The following is a 22,566-nucleotide window of genomic DNA, read 5'->3' on the forward strand; positions in this document are numbered from 1 at the left end:
TTTATTTAATGAAACAAAACAGGGATACCTCCTTATTCCTGTTAACAACTGACAAGCTAGGCAAACAACTATCAACAGATGGAGGTTATTGGACACAGAGGTAAAAATAATGTTGTTTGAAGATAATTGCCTAATGCTCAATTTGAAAATAGTCCAATATATGTAAACTATAAATATTGTATTAGGGGATTTTCAACTTTTGTCAGGTTTGAAAACCAGCAATCAGAAAAAAAAAGAAATTATGCATGTGAGCTTCCAAGCTTTTCATATTGTAGGGAGTAGTCACTAATATATATGGGTCTACCTGATAACACCGACACACCAAAACACCGACAACTAAATAACCGACACGACAAAACCGAAAGTTCCAAAACACGAAACTTCACATGCCCGACAAACCACAATCCTGACAATCAACAAAACAAATAACTTTCCAGAAAAACACACACATAACACAAGCACACCAAAAACCTTACAAATCTACACTAAACCTTACATGCACAACTATATATGCACTAATCTTAACCCAAACCCTAACCTTAAGGTCCGTCACTATCGCACCCTTACCTTACCCGCACCCTAACCCTAACTCACTTAACCCGCCCCTAAACCTAAAGTCCGTCACTATCACACACTTACCGTCACTATCACACACTTATCTTACCCACACCCTGACCCTAACGTCCGTCCCTATCGTACACTTACCTTAAAGTGTCAGTGTTCTCAACATTGGGATTCTCAACTGTCAGTCTTCTCTGTTGTCGATCTTCCAGTGTCGGTTATCTCGTTGTTGTTCTTCTCAGCTTTCGGCATAATCAGGTAGACCTATATATATATATATATATATATATATATATATATATATATATATATATATATGTGTGTGTGTGTGTGTGTGTGTGTGTGTGTGTGTGTGTGTGTGCATCCTTGTGTGCGTGAGTAGTTAGATTAGCTCTTCAGTCCCAAAAGAGTGATGGATGTAAACTTCAGAACTCTATGGAAAGCCCTGTAGGTTAATGTGCAGATGCGCAGTCATATGCATTTATCACTGCTGGAGTGAGTGGAAGCAGTAAAGATGCTGTTCTACTCCATGGTGTATTATGCTGTTCTACTCCATGGTGTATTTATGTTCTCTGCCATATTCCCATGTAATATACTAATAAATATCTAAGAAAGATACAGAAATTAGCTTTACATTTTTTTTACAGGAAGGAGGTGAAAACTGCAAACAAAGCAACATTTATTCTAATTAAGAAAGGTGTAAAATAGCTACTCAACATAAAAGAATATGTAAAACTAAAACAAAACCAAACAAGCAAAACAAAGAAGCCGTGAACAGCGAACGACAGCCAAAAGGAGTGTTTATTTTAAGCGCTTTTCGTCAGCTCATATAAGCTGACTTCTTCAGAAACAAAACCACTGACAACCTAACCATTTAAAAAGGCTGAACAATCAGGCTACGTCATACAATTGACTCCATTAATTCAGTTTTAATTTTTTTTTTAAATTTTAAAGCAACAAGAGCCGTAACTGGTGGCAAGTGTGCAAAATCTAAATACATATTGAAAGCAGAGAGTACATAAACCAAATTCACTTATTAATTTAAAATCCATGTAGTTATGTTAAAACATTTAAGTGGATTATTGTTAGATATTACAAAATACAAAAGAAGTATTAATAATAACATAATTTCAACAAGTAATCTATGTACATATAATATACTGTTAACTCCTGATCCAAAGCTCACAGGAATCATGTGTATAAAGTAAAAACAAGTCTAGAACACAACATTATTCTAAATTACATAAAAAGTATTTATAATTAAACAAGAAAAATATATATTTATATATGAAATAGTTGTATATATATGTATATAAGTATAATAGTGAAATATTTACAAGAGGAGTAGTGTTTTCAAAAAAGTGTATTTGTGTGTTTTCATGTTTTTATTCCAATATTATCAATACTACAGACCCCTTGTTTAAATTCCAAATTTTAAGTCCTACATGTTAATAATAAACTCAGCTTCCAATAGGAAGGTGAGATAATTGTGTATGTAGTGTAACCTAATATAAAATTCTCAAAAGGTATATATGGTTCTCAAAAACCATATACACTTAATCTATAATTTTAATATATAATATATAATAGGTTAGACATACCTCATATTACAAATGTCGTATCTAACATGTTGACAATAAAATTAAGAACTGAAAATAACAAAAGGTTCGAAATGTCATACACAAGAACATAGAGACTTAAACATCAAAGCCATCATCTCTTTAGACTGTTCAATTTTAGTAAACTTCCTATTGAACAAGACTCATTTAGTCCAGGAAAGCTATACGCATTCAATTTCACCTGCCATTTCAGTTCTAATTCCTCCAGTTTCAAGTTTCTAGGACCTCCTCTCGGGTCAACTTTTACATGATCAATTGCCATAAATCTAAAACCATGGTTAGGATAGGCCACCATATGTTTTGCAAGGGCGTTCTCCAGTTTCCCTTTTCTAATAGCATACAGGTGTTCATACATCCTTTCATGCAATCTTCTTTCAGTTTTACCAATGTAGAATGCTGAACAGGATGTACACCTGGCTAGCTAGGTGGTAAATGTAGTGTTACAATCAAATGTATTCCTCAACTTAAATTCTTGTCCATTCAGGCTAAACGAGTTGCCTTCATGGACATATTTACAGTAATTTCAGGCATTTATGCATACCAGGACATCTCACTATGGACATATCATGCCTTTCTAACAGGGTTTTGGTATTGTTCCCTTTCCTGTAAACTATCATAGGTTGGTCCCCTAGTTTTTCATATAACTCAGGTTGTATTTTAAACAAGTCCCAGTTTTTCTTCAGTATGGATGAACAAAGGGTATTTGTTGCACTGAAGGTGGTAATAAATTTGGCAGTAGATATGCTGTTGTTAAATTGTTTACTGTTTCGTACCACACTCTCGTTCTGGCCACACTGGTTCCTTTCAACCAAGTTAACACCACTGTCCTCAGTAGGTGTTACAATGTTAGTCCTCAAAAGTGGCAAGTACACATTACTGTGTCTTTTATCCATTACCTCCTGAACTATCGGGTCAAGAAAAGTTTCTGGGTAACCTCTATGAATAAACATTTTCCGTATATAAACACATTCCTTTGTAAAATCCTCATCAAGACTGACCATTCTGGAAGCTCTTACCAGCTGCCCTTTCACAACAGATTTCTTCTGGTGGTAAGGATGGCAGCTGGTGTAGTGGAGGAAAGTGGTGGAATATGTAGATTTTCTAAAGATGTTCGCAGTAAACGCGTTTAAATTGTAGTTTTTACTTAAATGGATGTCAAGATAATCAATAGTGTCACAATGAAAAGTGTAAGTGAATTGCAGGAACTCAGTAGTGTTGTTAAAGTATTGAATGACTTGGTGGCCATCGCTCTCACTACCTTTAAATAAAATAAAAATGTCATCCAGAAACCTTGTATAAAACAAAAAGGAATCAGAGAACACATTGCCTTTAAAGACAAACTCTGATTCCCAATAGGCCATTACCAAGTTTGCTACACTTCCCCCGCAAGACGAACCCATAGCGACCCCTATTTTTTGCAAAAAGAATTCATTACAGTGCAAAAAGTAGTTATTTGTTAGTACCAAGTCCATAAGGACAGATACTAGGTCAATTTCCCTAGTAGGGGCTTTGTGTTTCATAAGCATGAGTCCTACACATTATAATGCTACCTCATGGGGTATACTGGTGTACAGGTCCTTTACATCAATTGTGAGGAAGTTGTAGCTCTTGTCAAAAGTCAAGGTGTATATGTTCTTCAAAAAGGTCCAAGAGTCTTTACAGATTTGGGACTCCTTGGCCAAATATTTTTGTAAGATGGCATCCAAAACCCTAGCACAAGAGCATGTGGGGGATTCCCTACTATCCACCAAAGGTCTCAATGGTGGATTCTCAATACTCTTGTGGATTTTAGGGATGCCAAAAATACAAGGGTATCTAGGAAATGACATTACCAGGTAGTTGTATGTCCTTTGGTCTATCTGACCATCAATTAACAGGTCCTCAATACAGTTCCTATTAGTACTATAGGCTCTATTTACCTCACTACGGGAACTGTGTGCGTATGCTTCAGTGTTGAGTAACTCATTCATCCTATCCTGATAGTCACTCATACTGAAGACAACCAGTCCACCACCCTTATCGGGTTTACAAAACCTAAGCCCTTGGGTGGTGAGGTAATGTATTGTTTCCCTTTCATCGTTGCTCATATTAGTAGGAGGGTTCCTGTTATTCTTATAGATGTTCACATGTCTTACATCCAATTCACATTTCTCAAAAAGGTCAAGGGCAGGGTGCAATGGGGGATTGTAAGTACTAGCTACATGGAGACTATCAGTAGAATCAAAGACATTACCCATCGACACCTGAAGGTTCAATTTCCTAACAAACATTTTAATGTCTAGAATTGTGTTAGTCAGGTCCCATGGTTTTGATGGGATGAAAGTAAGTCCCTTAGATAAAAGGTCGACCATTTCAGGCCCAATTTCTGTTACTAAAATTGTATACATTAAAGTAGTGTTTGAAATGATAGAAGGTACACTTTTACTATTCTCCAAAAGATCAGTCTCATGGGAGCAGTAACTTAAGTCATTCAAATTAGTAACAAGATTAGACAATTCTATATTGGCCCCATTGGGCCCAGGTACAAAATCGTTCATATCCGTAACCGGATCAGGCAAGTCATAGTTGTCAGTCAAATATGTATCCACTTACAAAAGCATACTTTCATAGAGAAAAAAATGGCAGCCCCCCTGCTATGGGCTGTGTTAGATGCTGTGCTGCATAGTAATACCTCTTATTTATTCATTTTGTGGGTAAAAAAATTACTTTCTCATATAAGTACTGGTATTATCTCTGCTAACATCATTTATGGTAGAATACCACCTTAGGAATGGGAATAAAAAAAAACAAAATTCAGTAGGACTAAATATTTCCATTGGGGAACATCCCAAATTAGATAATCAAAAGAAACTGGTTCAATGGAAGTCATTGCTATAGTCAGATTATTAAGCTTTTATAAGTGATAGAAGAGAAGTAAGCCTTTGCAGATTTTCTGTTTCTAATTATTTAAAAACAGCACTTAGATTACAGCAAAAGTATTAGTGGAGAGACATGCAACTCAGTAATATGATATTCTTAGGTTTTTAGGTCTTTACTAGGCTAATGACCACAAGGACCTTTTTAGGCCTAGCCATGCATCCCAAATCTCTGACAAGTTCTGCTACCCTTGATAAGTGTAAGCTGGGGCTTGGGAGATGAAACATTTACAAGAAGGGGCTTGGAAGGTGAACCAATTACAGGCTACCTTGTCCATTAGTGACATAGGTGCCAAGCCAGTGATGAATTTCCTGTTCCCCATCCAATTGTCCAAGTTACACTTGAATTGAGTTAGGGAGCCTGTTCCAGAGAAGGGCTAATCTCTGGAATATATATCTGTCTCTCCAGCATGTCCTATTTATATTCACAGGCAAGGTTTAATTCATTAGAATGGGTAATTCTGGTGCTGTTTATTTTGCTGATATGCAGGAGGTCTATCAGAGTGGGGTCCGACAATGCCCTGTATGTCAGGCATAGATTTCCCCTCAACATCCTGTAGGAGACAGAATACAGGGATAGGGCCTTCAGGCAGTTTGCATAGAACATTTTACTTACATCCTGTATTCTTTTAGTGAGGAACCTCTGTGTACTTTCCATTTGTTGGATATGCCTGATTAGGTGCATACCAAAGGGGGCATTGTACTCAATGATAAGTCTGATGAATACCAGGTACAGTGGAACAATGACTTCCTTGGACCTAGATGCCATACCTTTGTTTATAATTTTGCAACATAGCATGATTTCCTCACTACTGTAGACATGTGATGGCCAAAGACAAGTGATGTTCTCATCATCATGCAGGGTAGACACCAATATGTCTCCAAAGGTAACCATCAGCAAAATAAGAAAAGTTCTCCTGCAAAATACCAATCATTTTTACATTGGAATGCTCCATGCTGAGCATTTGTATTCAGTAATGATGCAGAAAATGCACTTGGCTCCCACTGAAGGAACTCATAGTAAAGTATTTAGGGAAAGATACTTGGGTAACCCTGAACCTACAATTAAGTATTATCAAGGCAAGGCACTGAGACAAATCCTCAAGCTTTTAGAACACTTCATATTTGTTTATGATGGGTACTAGATGTCATGTAAAAGGATGGGACTAGATTACATGAAAGGTGATTCTTGGGGGGAGGATGTGGAAGTTCAATAACCAACTTAGTACATCCACTTTTGGAATGACCCCATGTCCAAAACAGATGGTAAAAGCCTCCGGCAAACAAAGGCAATTCCTCTGTGTTAGTATTCAGAATACCTCACCAGCATGGATATAATAAGAAGGCAGGACTAATGGGGAGTCTGTAATTGTAATTTTGGCTGTGGCATGTTGTAGCAATCACTGTGATCTGCACAAAGAATACTCCAATGAATCTGACACTAATCCACTAAATAGCAGATTCAAGAATAAGTACACAGTGCTACTTCTAAGGGGTTCAGAGGTCAGAAGGCAGTATACTAAGTTAGAGAATGTTTTACAGGCCATTTCATGCATTAACCACTTCTGGATTCAAGCAGCAGAAAAGTTGGAAGACCTAAGATAGGGAGAAAAATATGTTCTTTCACAAAATGTATTGCTATTGACATTATGAATAACAAAAGTATAATGAACAGTATCCTAATAAGTTCATGAATTGTTCTGAGAAGCATTCAGACTACAACAGACTGTCCTTACCCACGTCATGAAGAAAGTCATTGTCTGAAAGAATTATACTATTGCAAGTTATAATGTGGTAAAAGATAAGCTCTGCAGTATATAACAAAGAATGAATGGAGCCTTAATCCTCTGCACCAGCTACCACACAATGTGATTATGACCTTTTGATTTACTATGGTTATGCAATTGCCAGATAGATAATTGTTAATCATTTAGTACTTGTTGTTGTATATGTAATGCTTTATCTTTGTCTATACTCTGACATCGATCCTTGACTGGGAAGGCAATCACTAGCCTGCAATCCAAATGTCTTCTTGTCCACTTCCCATTCTATTACCTTTCCCTCTCTAATTATTTATTTGCAATACCTTGGATCATTTGCCAGCTTTTGCCAGTAAAGTTCAGTTCCCTATTGCCTATTCCCTTCACTCCTAATTGCAGTCATCCCTATCAGCAGAATCTCCTTTCTCCATTCCATTGCTGGATTACTTCTTAGTGTACTTTTTTGCTACTTTATGAATATAATATTCTGTGTGTATGTTGTTATTCTCCTTAAAAGATCTGCATCCAAAATCCTTTTCTTTCCTTATTTCTTGAATTACCCCCTGCTTCAACATCAAACCTTTCAATGTAGAATTGTATCTTTCTGTTTGTGTTATGTGTAACAGCCTTAATGTGTAACTTTAAAATATCCCTTCAAGTCAGGTAATCCTAAACCTTCTTATTCTACTGGGAAGATCGGTTTATCTCACTTTATTCTTGCCATCTTCCCCTCCCAAATAAAATTCTTTGACTATTTATTAATTACGATCCACAATTTCTTCTCTGGTTGATAAAAATATGCTTGACCTATGCATAAAACTAAACGGACTAAACCATTTTTAGTGCTTGTACCTTAATGTTCATATCCATAGGCAAGAGCTTCCAGCTTCTCAGTTTTTTATTATCTTTTGTTTACTCTCTTTCCACGTATCATTAATTGCTATAACAGAATCCTTTTTAATCCATACTCCTATGTACTCTTTTTTATCATGTCCCATATGTACGGGTATTGCTGACCAGTTCATGATTGTGTCCATAGTTTATAGCTATAGCCTTAGTTTTAGCTTCATTAATGTTATTTCTTTCTTTCTTTCTTTATTTATTTATTTAACATTTGTTTACCGGGAAAGTCCGACTTGGAAAGAGGCAATTTTCAGCAGAGGCCTGGGGAGAAATGCTACAGATGCATGTTTTTGTAATGTGGGAGGAAACTGGAGCACCAGGAGGAAACCCACATGAACACAAGGAGGACATGCAGACTCCACACAGAAGGCACCCCAGCTGAGAATTGAACTGGAGAAACTCTTGCTGTGAGCCATCAATGAAAACCACTGCACCACTTCAACATCCATATTATTTTATTCAGTATTTTATATACTGAAAAAAAAAGAACTGTCTGAGAATGTTCCACAACACTGAGATGTCCTTTTCTGGTTTCATCAGGTACAAAATAATATCCTATGCAAATAAAGCCAACTTTTCTTGAACACCACACCAGATATATCTTTGGATTTTTGAGTTCCTTATTTTCTTTACAAATTAGAATCCAAACTCCGGAACAAATAGCAGGAATGGAAGCCAGCCACAGGAATAGTAAAAACTCCACAGTTTATTAATTGGTCAAAGATTGTACACATGGTTAAGCGCTTTCTTCCCTCAATGAATAGGGACTTCTTCAGAACACAAAAACGTATACACATAATTAGGAGACCCAGCCTTAAATAATACTCCCTTAATTGGAGCCCAATTAAATACTGAAGAAATTTAAGTTTAAATTTCTTCAATATTTAATTGGGCTCCAATTTAGGGAGTATTATTTAAGGTTGTGTCTCCTAATTATGTGTGTATACTGTTCCTGTGGCTGGCTTCCATTCCTGCTGTTTGTTCCTTATTTTCTTTGCCAGTGGTTCTAAGTGTAACACAAATGACAAAGGAGAAAGAGGGCACCCCTGCCTCATTTCTCTGTTCAGAAGCAACTTATCAGAAAGGGTCCATCCTTAAATTTTTTTGCCTCTGATCCCTCATATATCTTTCTTATGAACTTTATTTTTGTATCAGAAAATTCAAATGCTTCCATTACCCTACTCATAATATCACATCTTTCTCTGTCAAATCCTTTCTAAGCATCAACACCTACCAATAACAATGATGTTCTCTTACATTCTTCTTCCCTCTGAATCATCATTGTTCTTTTAATGTTGACAAATGTTTGTCTTCCCTCCTCAAAACCACATTGCTCCATATCTGTTAATTTTGGCATCACCTTTGCCATTCTTTTAGCCATTATAGACATACACACTTTGTAAACATGGTTTAAAATTGAAATGGGCCTATATGAAGCTAGATCAGATGTGTCTTTACTGTCTTTAGGTATTAAAACCATCACAGATTTTTTCCATGATGTTGATACCTCCCCTCCTTTTAAAATACTGTTATACAAAAACTTCCAGATCTTTATCACTTGCTTCCCACCTAGTTTTCAAACTTCCACCATAATAAGGACTTATTAAGTTTAATTTTGGTGGCTGCCAAAAATGCATTTACTTCAAAATGGAAATCAAAGTCTTAACCGACTGTATTTAAAGATGCGAATATTGTAACAGAGATAAGAAATGGAAGTGGGATTCTTAGAAAAAGGTATGAGAAAATTGCATATAAAACATGGAAAATGTTTGAATGATATATGTAAAATAATGTTTTGAAGGAGGAGTGAGATTTAAGAGAAGGCATGAATTGATCAATTAATGTAATGTTGGAGTGATGATAATTGTATATAAAATATGTATGTGATGTATAATGTTTGTAACTGTGAACATGTTATCTTGGTTTGTGTTGTTTTATATAACTGTATGTGTACCTGTGTCTTCAGTGACAATTCAATAATGATGTTAAAAATAGAAAATATGAAACCCTGAAAGGAGTTGACCTGTTAACGCAGCCCACTTGCACTATGTTCTTATTTCCTTAACAAGGTGAGTTACAGAAGCACTCACACAGAGGGTGTTACAAAATACACATGTCATGGGAATATAACACATTGGCATACTGACAGCATGTAATCACAAATAGGCATCAAGAGAATTTGAAACCATTCCTTTGCTAATGATTTTCTCCATACTAGTGCATTAGCAAGGTGAGTTCCAAACACACACAGACTTAAGTTGTCATAAAATGCATATTTCAGTGAGAGTGTAACACACTAGCAGATTGATAGCGAGAACATAAAGACAGTATGAGCATCTACATTAAGCCTATGCCTTTGATAGTAATTTTCTGTATATGAGTGCATTAGCAAGTTGAGCCACAGAAGCACTCATACAGATGGTATCACAATAAACACATTTCAGGGAAATGTAACACATTGATAGACTAAAAAGGGAGATAATCTGTAACAGATATGAGCCTGTGTCTTTGTCAGCACTTTTCGCCATACTACTGAGGGTATCATAAAGCACATATAACAGGGGAATGTAATACAAAGGCAGATTGAAAATGTATTTATTTATTTATTTGTTTATTTTATTTAATTTACATTTTTTTACCGGGAAAGTCCGACTGGACACAGGTCCTTTTTCAGTGGATGCCCAGGGAGAAAAAGCTCAACATAGATATAAAGTAAGCAATATAGTTAAGTTAAACATCATACTTTAGCTTAAGAGTACATTGAGAATATTGCAGACACATCACATGTGCAAGACAGACAAACAGAAAATGCATATTCATCCATAAAATCACAAAATTAAAACAGTGCATGAGAGAATACAGTAATATAAAGGAGGTGATAAAGTTGGCTGGAGACCATTGCTATTGATAATAAGATTATGGTACCTGAGATTAGAGACTAGTTAGGTTAGAAAGTTATGGGTTGGGTTATCCATAATTTGTACAAGAACAAAGCCAGTTATTCATTAGGTGAGTTTTTAGTAATGTTTTAAATTGTACTGGAGAAGTAGTAGATAATATGGGCTAGGTAGTGTGTTCCATTTTTTAGGTATGAAATTGGAGAAGAGTGATTCACCTGAGGCATTGTTGGCTTTAGTTAAGTCTAGTAGGAATGTATTACTGGAGCAGAGGATCCTATTACTGGAGTAGGTATATAAAAAATTTTGAAGTACATGTTTTTTTTCTAGCTGATTCAGAGTTTTATGGGCTAGAGAAAGTAGGTTAAAGAATAAGAGCTGAGGTAGTTCCAGCCAGTTTAGCTGCTTTACAGCTTGACAGTGATGTGACCTATAAGACTCAGTGGTAAACTTTGCTATTTTGTTGTAAAAAGAGTCCAGTTTAGCTAAGTTTGTCTTTCTAAGGTTAATAAGTATTGGAGAGGCATAGAGGGGTGTTGAGATGAGGTGTGAATGTGCAAAGGTGGCTTCTGAGGTTTTTTAAGAAACTGATAATTTCTACAGAAGACACCGAGTTTTTTATGTACTTTTATTATGGTTTGGGTAATGTGGATATCAAATCTCAAATTATTGTCAATCTCTACTCTTAGAAGTTGCTGTGATTTACGGGTCAGATAGTGGTCTTGTTCCTAGACCGAATATTAAATGTGGGTTGTGGTGCAGTGGATCTAGTGGATTGGAAAAGAAGAAGTTTTGTTTTCCTTTGATTCAAAATTAGATGGGAATTGCAAAATGTAACCAAAAAAAAACATAATCCTCGGGAGATTAGAATTCTCCACCCAGTGCACTGGCACTGTGCAAATCACTTCATGAGTACACTGAGCCATGGAAACAGTTAGACTAAAGGAACTAGCTTTACTTTATTTCAAATTTGCCTTGTGCAGAGGAACAATGCTCACCTCATTTGCATGAATTATGGCAAAATTCAAAGCACGTGTCATGGACTGGGTTTCATTGTTGCCATAGAAGGAAGCATTGTCATAGCTCTCTGTGAACTGTTGCACAACCTATGGCCACAGACAGATTATTTTATTTCACATACGCTTTTTAGGCACAAGTGTGGTGTGTTTACTTTTTTGACCACATTAAAGGTTGGAAATGAGAGTATAAAGGTTGGACATGAGAGTATAAGTCAGAGATGAAAAGGGAAGTAAGCAAAGGGTAGAACTTGAAGCCAGCAAATACAGAATGAGTAGGATAAGGGTGGGATGGGAGCATACCTCTCAACTTCTTAGCTCAGTTATCATGGAGAAATAAAAACAAATGCAATTATGTAATAACTTTAATCCTCAATGATTTGTCAGAAAAGTACACATTTTTTATGAACACATCAAACAACACAAACCAATTATATTTACAATTACATAAAAAAACAGGATCCAACCACAATCACTCAAAAATAACTGAGGGAGTCACAACCAGGTATGTAGTGGATTTTATATTGGTAAAAACAAGAGACGCCTCACGGACAGAATCTATGAGCAAAATTTGGATATAAGGAACAGAAACAATAATAGTGCATTGTTCAAACATATTTTGTTGTGTCTTACTCATCATTTTCAATTTTTTAGTATTGATATTGTGCATAAAATATAAGGGGAAGACCATAGGATGACCTTATTGAGGACAAAGAACTTAGATGGCAAATCAAGGTTGAATGCACTTGTATTCCCTGATCTAACTGAAAATGTATCTATTTCTAGTATCTTAAAATTACGTTCTTACAATGTGTAATCAAAATGTGTATGTATGCATTCACATTTAAGTAATTGTGTGTTTTTTATGTCTATTTTTGTGTAGTATTGGGTTTTACATATACATATTTTAAGTCTGCCTTTCTGTGTTTATACGTAACAGATGCTGAGTGATTTCAAGGGTTTCTTATTGGTGCAGTATAGACATGTGACAAGTAATGGAGGGATATTTAAATGGTTAATTGATGGTTTTATAATGATTCTGAAGAGGTCTGTGTTGTAAATGGGAAGGAATTGCTAAATCTCCAATAAACTGTTCTTTATCGGCTGTGTTTAGCATGGTCGTGACTCCCACAGATATTTTTTGACTGTTTATGTTTTCAATTATTTAAATATATAAAAAGTTGAGAGGTATGGGTGGGAGTCTTTTTGGGGGGGTAGATGCCCTTTTATTTTTTCTGAGAAGGGTAAGTTTGGGAAGGAAGTCAGGGAAGTAAGATTTGAATAAGCGGGAAAGTGTAGGTAGCAAGGAAAGACAGACATAACTTGACATGGTGTGTGGTAAAGCAATGAAGGAAGAGTAACACAAAGTTGACAGCGACATCAGATGAGCAGAGGGAAGGCAATGTTTAGTTAATGACTGTACAACATACAGGAGTGACATGGACAGAAAAAGGAGTAGAACACCAGGTTGAGGAATAGGATTGGGTGTTTATTCATGCAGGCCATGCCAACTTAAACTGAGTGAAACTCTCCACCCATTGCACTGACACTGGGCTGATCACTTCATGAGTACCCCTGAGTACTATCACCCCTGGGTCCTACCTCAGAAAGTGGAAATAGTGCTGGACAGCGGTACAACTTAGTGTGTCATTGGAGCATGGTTTCCATGTGGCCAATGTGGACATCCAGCATTCTGAGTATTATCTCTCTCATAAATTCTGCCATTTCCTGGATGGTGACAAAGGTGTCACTTCAACATCTGTTGTTTCCATGCAGTACTTCTGTACCATCCTCCAGTGCAGAGATACCTGGCACCAATGATGAAGGTAGGGCAGGAAATATGCTGGCAACTGTGACAGGCTGGGACCTAGACATTCTGGGAGCCTCTGGTGTTGGTGTTGGTTATTGTGGTGGCACTACTGCTACCACCTGTGGGGACAGAGCAGACTTCTCTGGTGGGATAGGTGCAGGCTGCAGTGCTGCTGCATATAATAGCAAAATAAATCAAGAGAAACAAAAACAAACAGAAAATAAATGCATGTAGGAGAAATTATAGTGACAGAAAGAGTTTTGGAAGAGAAATACAAACAAAATGAAAACTGCATTCTTGACTAAGATGGTACTAATATATCTAGGCATAATGCACTTTAAAAGTACTTAAACAGGAATGTAATCAAACTGTTCATCTGAGTATAATATATGGAGGGGGGCCTAAGCCAAAAGCCATCCAAGCATGCATTTTGATGTAACAGAATATTAACAGCAGGACCTTTTCATCAAAACACAATATTTGTTCTTGTGGTGAGTGATGCAATTTGAGTTTTGAGAATAATAAAACTGTACATATATAAAATGAACACGATCACACAATAATAATATCCATCACAGCTGATACACAAGGGACAGATACTTGTATCGTATATTGTGAAATGTCCAGCCAACTACTACTTATGGGTGCTACATACATGGATCATGTAGTATTACATTGATATTACTAGAAGGACAAATATAGGTTTCCATGACAGCAGAATGTTGTTTTGGAAGAAGGAATTTAACTCAAAACCATTCTACTGATGTTAGAGCACACAGACTTAACATGTTGTTCCACTTGTCCACCTATACAGAAGGAGACATGCAGAAGACAGACAGATAGATAGGTAGATAGATAGATAGATAGATAGATAGATAGATAGATAGATAGATAGATAGATAGATAGATAAATAGAATCATATTTTTGCTGCAGTGACTACTCAGTACACATATATTTTGAACTTTTTTCATGAGCTCAACAACTAATCATTCATCCATTGTTTCACTGTAAACACCTTTCCAAACCTGTGTTGTCAGGTGCATGACTTGACAAAGAGAATGCTGGTCATGTGGCTACTTCTTCTACCCTTGCAGTGTATTTTTCTTTTCTCCATTACGTTGCAGCTGTGGTGTTGGTATATTCAAGTAAGATGTGAGGAGACATTGCCTTCTTATATAGGGATTCAGAGAGCTTGCTGACATGCAAAAAAAAAGGTGTTGGCTTTGTTCTGAACTTAGTAGGTTTGACTTACTTTTTCTGAATCCTTTTGGACCGTCAAGTTTGTGTTTAGCATGTTGGGACTTCACTTATCCTACTGTATCTTTCTAGACTTACACAAAATTACACACCCTGAAGAAAAGTCAGACATCCACTAAACCGAGTATAATGGAATTTGGTACCTTGAAACAATAGTAATTTAGGCCTTATACTCCCTGGCACCATAGTAATTTAGGCCTTTTAGTAATGTACTTCATAATACAGTATTATCATTGAAACATTTTAGCATTTTAATAAAACTTCTTGGAAAACAAATCTGGATATATAAATATCAACTGTGCACAGGTTTCATGTTCATGAGAAGAGGTTGTACAATAAGGGCATGTTGAATTTTTGAGTATAAATTCAATAATCTCTAGTACTATTACTTAACCCGTCACTTCCAAATAACAGATCTGTTGAGTTAAACTGTGACAACATCACTTAAAACATACATATTTATTAAAATACTTAGTTTAGAAATATTAAAGATTCCTAAAAAATAGATTAAATATCTCTCAGGCTTTATGAAGTCTTAGAATAGGAATATTGTTTGTATCTATGTATGCTTTTCTAACTGCAACAGAGATAACTGTTCAATACCAGGTATTCTTCAGTTTGTACAAGTGCTGATCTATCAAGAAAAGTGAGAAGAAACACTTTGTGCTGACATAATCAAGGGCTGTTTTCCTAATGACTTTAGTATGTATAGACTGCATGGAAAGGAAAGGGAAACCTTGGGATTGTAATGTACGATGATTACGTGTGCCTGGTTATGAAAAGTCTATGAAGCAAATTCAGAAAGATTGCTTTGAGGGATGTGCCAGGTTTACACCTTGCAGTATTTATTTCTGATTCAGAGACAACCCTAAACATGGTGCTGCAATACAAAGAGGTGTGGTATCACAGTGGGTTGTTACTGCAGCCTACCTCACATTTTAAGGAGATAGTCTATGAAATCAGCCTATGCTAATTAGCCATGTGCTATCCTTTGAAAATGCTTGCAATAAGGCATTTATACAAACGAGCGATTCTTGTTCATCTGTGTAAGGGACATTGCCCACCTGTATTAATGAACACTGCAAAAAGCTTGTGTTCTGCCACCAAATTAAAGGTAAACGCTGGGTAATTTAGCAGACAGGTAGTGTCAAGGTGTGCATGAGTGCATGTAGAGGTATGAGTGGTGCAAGGTAAGAGTGTGTGTGTGTGTGTGTGTGTGTGTGTGTGTGTGTGTGTGTGTGTGTGTGTGTGTGTGTGTCTGTGTGTGTGTGTGTGTGTGTGTGTGTGTGTGTGTGTGTGTGTGTGTGTGTGTGTGTGTGTGTGTGTGTGTATGTGTCTATATCGGTGTCTCTGTGTGTGTCTGTGTGTCTCTACATGGGAGGTCATACTAGAGTCTTATTTAAGAAACATGTAGGGTAGGAGTGTGTGTATCAGTGTGATTGAATGGGTGAGTGTGTCTGTCAGTGTGATCAGGTGAGGAGGCTTTATGTGTGTGAGTGTATGAACTGCCATACTGCCACACTCCCTAGACACCAGGGATAACTCTATATCATGACTTAAAGGCACTTAACATCTAATAGAAGAAAGTTTTGCAGCATGACGCTAACAGGACAGGAGAAACACTAAACAGAAGTAAAAGCTCTATAAAAGAGGCATGTTAAAACTTAACAGAATGCAGTTTTGCAACACAAAAGACATAAGGCTGAGGGAGCACTAGTTATCAGTGCCTAAAGGCACTTAAAGTGATTCACACCCTTTGTTTTCAGCACTGACATGCAGTATGTTAGCCCTTGACACTACCACTAGACACCACAGATACTTCCAAAATGTTACCTAAGTCTTTAAAAAATCTAAGTAAAACAAGGGGACAGTTTTAAACTGTGCACCCTTAGCTTGTCAAACAAGAGCCTTAGCACATCAGACTAACTTATCAGTTAATACAGCATTGTTTTTACTAATAAGATGTATGAAACTCTAATATGTGGCATTATTCATCCATTGTAACGGCCAATGAGTTACAAGGTACAGAACAGGTTTAAAAGGAAGCAACAGAAGTGTGCTGTAAAATCAGGGATTGTTGAGAGGGTTAGGATTATGTCCATGTTGTGGTAGGCTTCAGGATAAAGCCAAGAAGAACACTAGATAACACCAGGGATACTTTTAAAGTATTATTTGGTTTAATTTAAAAAGTCAGTAGAGCAATAGGTCTAGCATCACCTTGCACTTTACAAACACTAAGAATTATGAAACTCTAATGTCTTGCATTATTGACTCTAGGGATCTAAGGATCTGAGGATATGTGAAGGCAGGAACAAAAATAAGAAGAGACATCAGGACATTCAATAGACTCAGGGACAGGTAAGATGTATATCAGTGTGTGTGTGTGTGTGTGTGTGTGTGTGTGTGCGTGCGTGCGCGTGTGTGTGTGTGTGTGTGTGTGTGTGTGTGTGTGTGTGTGTGTGTGTGTGAAATGGAATGGGAGGTGTCTGTGTCAACATGATGCATGGGCCAGCAGTGCCTTATAGGTTCATAGGTTCATACTAGGCTATCTGCCCTAGGGCATTTATAAGCCTAGCCAGAATGTGTTTGGCTTTCGCCACCCATTTGAAATTTATTTTGCTATGCCCTTTTTCGAGGTTAGTATACTGTGCCTCTGTCTAACAGTGACACAGAAGTGATACCCGGGGTAAACCTACGATCTCCCATCCACTCATCAAGATTCCTCTTGAAGAGAGTCAATGAGGGGCTCTGCCTAACCTGGACTGGGATTTTATTCCAGAGTGAAGGGAGCCTCTGGGTTATGAATCTGTCCCTCCAGCATGTCCTATTTATTTCAGTGCTGAGGTTCAAGTCTCTCGAGCGTAGCTCGATGGGATTTGGATTTTCTGAGGTGCAACATGTCCATTAATTCCAGGTTGGACATGGCTTTATACATCAGGCACAGATCGCCTCTGAACAGGCGGTATGCCACTGAGTAGAGCTGGAGTTTCTTTAACCGGGCAGCATATGGCATCTGTTTGAGCCCTTTGATCCTCTTGGTGAGGTACTTTTGGGGTCTTTCCAGTTGCTGCAGGTGTCTGGTAAGGTACATCCCAAAAGGGGCATTGTACTCAATTATGGGCCTGATGAGGGATGAGTAAAGAGGTACGATGACCTCCTCTGATCTAGATGTGAATCCCTTCATGATTAGATGGGCTATATAAAATGTTTTTCTAACCACTTTGGCCACGTGGTTGTCAAATGAGAGATTGCTATCAACTTGGGTCCCCAGGTCCCTAATTACTTCTTCTGTACTTAATGGATTACCACCTATGTGGTAATTTGTGGGCACATTGTTTTTGCCAAAGGGGATGACTATACACTTTTTGGCATTTAGCTTGAGGCCATGGCTCTGGTACCAGTTGTCTGTTTCTATGAGGCCCTTTTGGAGGATGCTTGTGTCAGCTGGAGAGTCGATTATGGCACCCAGTTTGCAGTCATCTGTGAACTTGGTTAGCCACAGTCCTTCCGTGTTGGCCTGTACCTCCGAGAAATATATACCGAACAAGACAGGTCCCAGGACTAAGCCTTGTGGGACACCACTTGTAACTGGTTTGGAGTCTGACATGGCTCCAGCAATTCTAACCATATGGGTTCTGTCCTTGAGCCAGTTTGCAATCCATCCAGTGACATACGGGTTTATATTTAAGCTGGTGAGCTTAACTATAATGCCCGAGTGGGGTATCGTATCGAAGGCTTTTGCGAGGTCCAGGTAGGCTGTGTGGACCACCTTCCCCTCGTCAATGGCCTTGGTGACTGTTTCAAAGAAATCAACCAGGTTTAAGAGGCAGGATCTGCCCTTAACAATGCCGAACTGGGTAGGATCCAGTGTCTGTAGGTCCCCAATATCTTTATTTATGAGGTCCATGATGATCCTTTCCATAGCTTTGCAGACCAAGCTAGTCAGGCTTATGGGGCGATAGTTTCCAGGATCCGTTGAGGCACCACCTTTATGGAGAGGGACCACTGTTGCTGTATGCCACTCTTTGGGCACATATCCTGTAGTAAGGCTGAGATTGAACAGTAGATTTATGTTTGGGTTTAGCTCTTCTTAGAGTTCATGTAGGATGCAGCCCGGGACACCGTCTGGTCCCATTGATGCTGTGTTTTTTGCTTTGGAGAGGGCAGCTCTTACCTGAGCATCTGAGATGTCAGGGGGGCAGCATTCTGCTGGGATAGATATTTGCCCTTTTGGTGGGGGGGGGAGTTTGCGCTGAACCTGTCAGCTAGGATGTTGGCAATGTCTGTGGGTTCAGTGTATTTTTTGTCATTTTGGGCTAATTCTGAGCATATCTGGGAATTACCACCCAGGTTCCTAACATAACTAAAGAAAGCCTTGTGATTATCCTTAGTGTCCTGTGCAATTTTTCTCTCGAAGCTGGCCTTAGACAATTTTATGAGTGCCCGTAGTTTTTTGCTAATACTGATCAGTGATGCCTTCCCTTTTTGGGATTTTGCTCTATCATTTAGTAGCTTCCTCCTTCTATTGTATAGTTTGTTTATGGCTGGGGTCCACCAGACAGGAAGTCTGCCTTTGGAGGATTGGGTCTTGCTTTTATTTGGGATCGTATGATCCATGCATTCCTGAAGGTGTTCATAGAATGCGTTTACAAAGGATTCTGCGGTCTGGGCTGTATTTTCCACAGGCCCGGGGGCTTTGAAGGATTCCACCTCGGTTTTGAGGAGTGTGAAATTTGCTTTAGAGAAGTTTTTCACTGTGGTTTTCTGGGCAGGGGGTGGGGTCGGGATGTGAATATCCAGTGAGATTAGTTTATGGTCTGATCTTACCAGTGAGGGATACACTTCTGGCCTGGAGCATAGAGTCCCCATGTTGGTGATGATCAGGTCCAGTATGTTTTCCCCTCTTGTGGGAGTGGTAACAAGTTGATCCATAGCATTTGAGTTTATAAATTCTAGGAACCTTTGGGCTAGGGTGTTGGAGCTAGAGTAATGCTCCCAGTCTATGTTTGGGTAGTTGAAGTCGCCCAATATAATGGTGTTTGGAGAGACCTTCATATTTTCCAGTGTTCTCAGAAAGGCTGAGTGGGGTTCCTGGGTTTGGGAGGGTGGTCTGTAGCAGGCTATAAACTGGAAGGCAGTTTTACCCACTGTTAGTTGCACATGGATAGTCTCTGATGCTTCGTGCTTTGCCACCAACCTGGAGGTGTGTATATCTTTGATGAATATCGATACTCCCCCTCCTTTTGTGGTTCGGTCCAAGTTTTGGGGCTAAAAAGCATGGTATGAGGTATAACCTGGTAGTGCTGGGATGCTCTTGGGAGCCCTGAACCAGGTTTCTGTTACTGCACAGATATCGATGTTCTCCATGCTAAGGAGAGTTTCGAGTGCGTGCATCTTAAGGTTTAGACTTCTGGCGTTGAGTAGCATTACTCTTAGTTTCTTATCCCTTGTGATACCTATGGAGGTGGGTTTGTCTTTTGAGCCTTGCCTAAAAATGGCACTATGGGGGTAGCAAGAGCCTTTGCCAATATCCGAAAGCCCAGGGGTGACAGGTGCAAGCCGTCCCTAGCGAAGCATTGTGGCTTGTCGAGCATATCATCCCAAGCTGACAGGCATTGGATCCCCTTTGAATGACACCAGTACTTAAGCCAGTTGTTGAAATTGATCATCTTGTCTTCATATTGTGGCATCATTCTTGGTGAGGGTAAGATGCTACTCAAGGTCAGGGTCATACCGGCCTGGGCTACATGCTCAGAGAGCTCCTTTATGTCTCTTTTCATGTAGTCCAGGGAGGTACGTCTCAGGTCATTCTCACCAGCATGGACAATGACTGAGTCATATTTGTACTTGCCTTGGAGTGACCTGAGTGTTTGTGTTATGTGGCGGATCCTAGCGCCCGACAGGCTGCTCACCGTGACCCTCTCCTTGTTCAGCCTGGTGAGCGGGACGTCAGTGTGCCTGACGATAGAGTCACCTATTACAAGTGTATCAGGTGTGTTGTTTAGTCTTAAGGGCTGTGACTGTTCAGCACACTGGCTTTGTGAGATATGTGTTGCACGTGTTTTGTTTTGGGGTAGCGGTTGCTTGGGTGTCTGCTTTGGAGGTCTCTGCTGCTTAGGCAGATCTTTATTTAGAGCCTCAGAGTATGTTTTTGTGTGATTATGTGTTTGGTTTGCTGTCGTGGTAGATCTATGTGAGACTGGAATTGTAGTGAGTGTGGTTTCCTTCTCCTCCTGACTGGTTATGCCAGTACTGAGTTGAGAGAGCTTAGCCTCCAGTTTGGCTATATGGTTGCATCTCTCACATGTGTTGGAATTTGTTGGGAGGAGGAGAGGGTTGTCTGTGTACATGAGGCAGTTGTAACATTGCCTCAAGATTCCCAGATTCGCCAGCTGGACCGGAGAGGAGATTGACAACTGACCTTTGGACATGCTAGAATAATATTGGGAATTCCTTAATAATTGAAAACAAGGGCCAGTGGGGAGTGAGGGTGTAGTGCTTTTAATTTTTAGTGCTGACTTATATAATTGCTTTAGCGCGCAAGTGCCAGGTAACTTAAGTGCAATGTGTTACAGGTAACTTAAATGCAAAAATGACAAACAGTAACTTTCTTTCAAGTGAAACAAGGAAATAAGTACAGTAAGCAATGCAGATATCACTAGTGATCCACAGAAGCGCTGAGAAGCCACGTATTAGGTGGAATTAGCATTCCAGGGAAATAACAAGCAAACAAACAACAAGCATATAAACAAAGCTAGATTCAGCAGGCCTGGATCTAGTCTATGCTACAGCAAACAAGGTGTACCAATTTCAGTAAGATACAGTTCAAATATTCAGGTACTATAAACCTTTAACCAGAAATTCCCAGCTCAGAAGGGCAGAGTCCAGCCTCTTCTCCCACAAGAGTGCAGACCACGAACTGCAGAAAAGTGTTGATTTGCACTTTGCATGAATTAAGAGTGTTTCAAAGACATGTAAACCAGCTGATAATGAGATTTTCCTCATTGTGGCTAACGTGTCTCTAAACTGTATTTTTCTGCATCATGTAAACAACAACTTTTGGCTGTAGCTCTTACAACCAACAGTAGGGCTCTTCCTGAATCCCCAGGCATGTGCAAACTCCACTCCTAACACCCATTTATTGATAAGAACTAGTAGTACCATTTTCTATCACACTACTCTTAACACCCATTTATTGATAAGAACTTGTAGTACCTTTTGCTATCAATTTAACTCTTAAGGTTAAAATATCTTTAGTCATCTACTTATAAAAGTGCTAGTATTTCCTGTTTTTAGAGAGAATCACTATGTAGTCTGCCTGGTTCCTAGTGAAGAAACTGCTGTCAAAATCTGTTTCAAAAATGTATTACTGTTACTCGGAGGGATGGAGCCTAGATGGCCAACTGAGAGCAGTGAATTTTGAGAGCTCCATAAACTAGTATAATAATATAGGAGAATGTTATTATTTTCAAGTTTAAAACATCAGAAATTTATAGATAAACTACTAAACTACATAAATATCAATGTTGGTGGAGATGTACAAACATTTTCCTGTCAAATAACTTGGAGATATATTGAGTCACTGAATATGAACAACTCAAGGAATTCTCATCCAGATGCTGCTTTGAAAAAAGGACTGCAATTGATGACATCTACCTTATAGAAACTATCTCTGAAGATGGATGGCTTTAAAAATGACTTAAAAATCCTCAAATTAAATTCTGAAAAACAGACTGATACTCTTAAGGAACTATTACAGCAACACCATACAAAAATAACAAATATAGAGACTTCTCTAAATTACATTGAAGGGAGACTCAAAGAGGA

This window comes from Protopterus annectens, chromosome 1.part2 (genome assembly GCF_019279795.1).
Source record: "Protopterus annectens isolate FY-2018-M chromosome 1.part2, PAN1.0, whole genome shotgun sequence".
Lineage (NCBI taxonomy): Eukaryota > Metazoa > Chordata > Ceratodontiformes > Protopteridae > Protopterus > Protopterus annectens.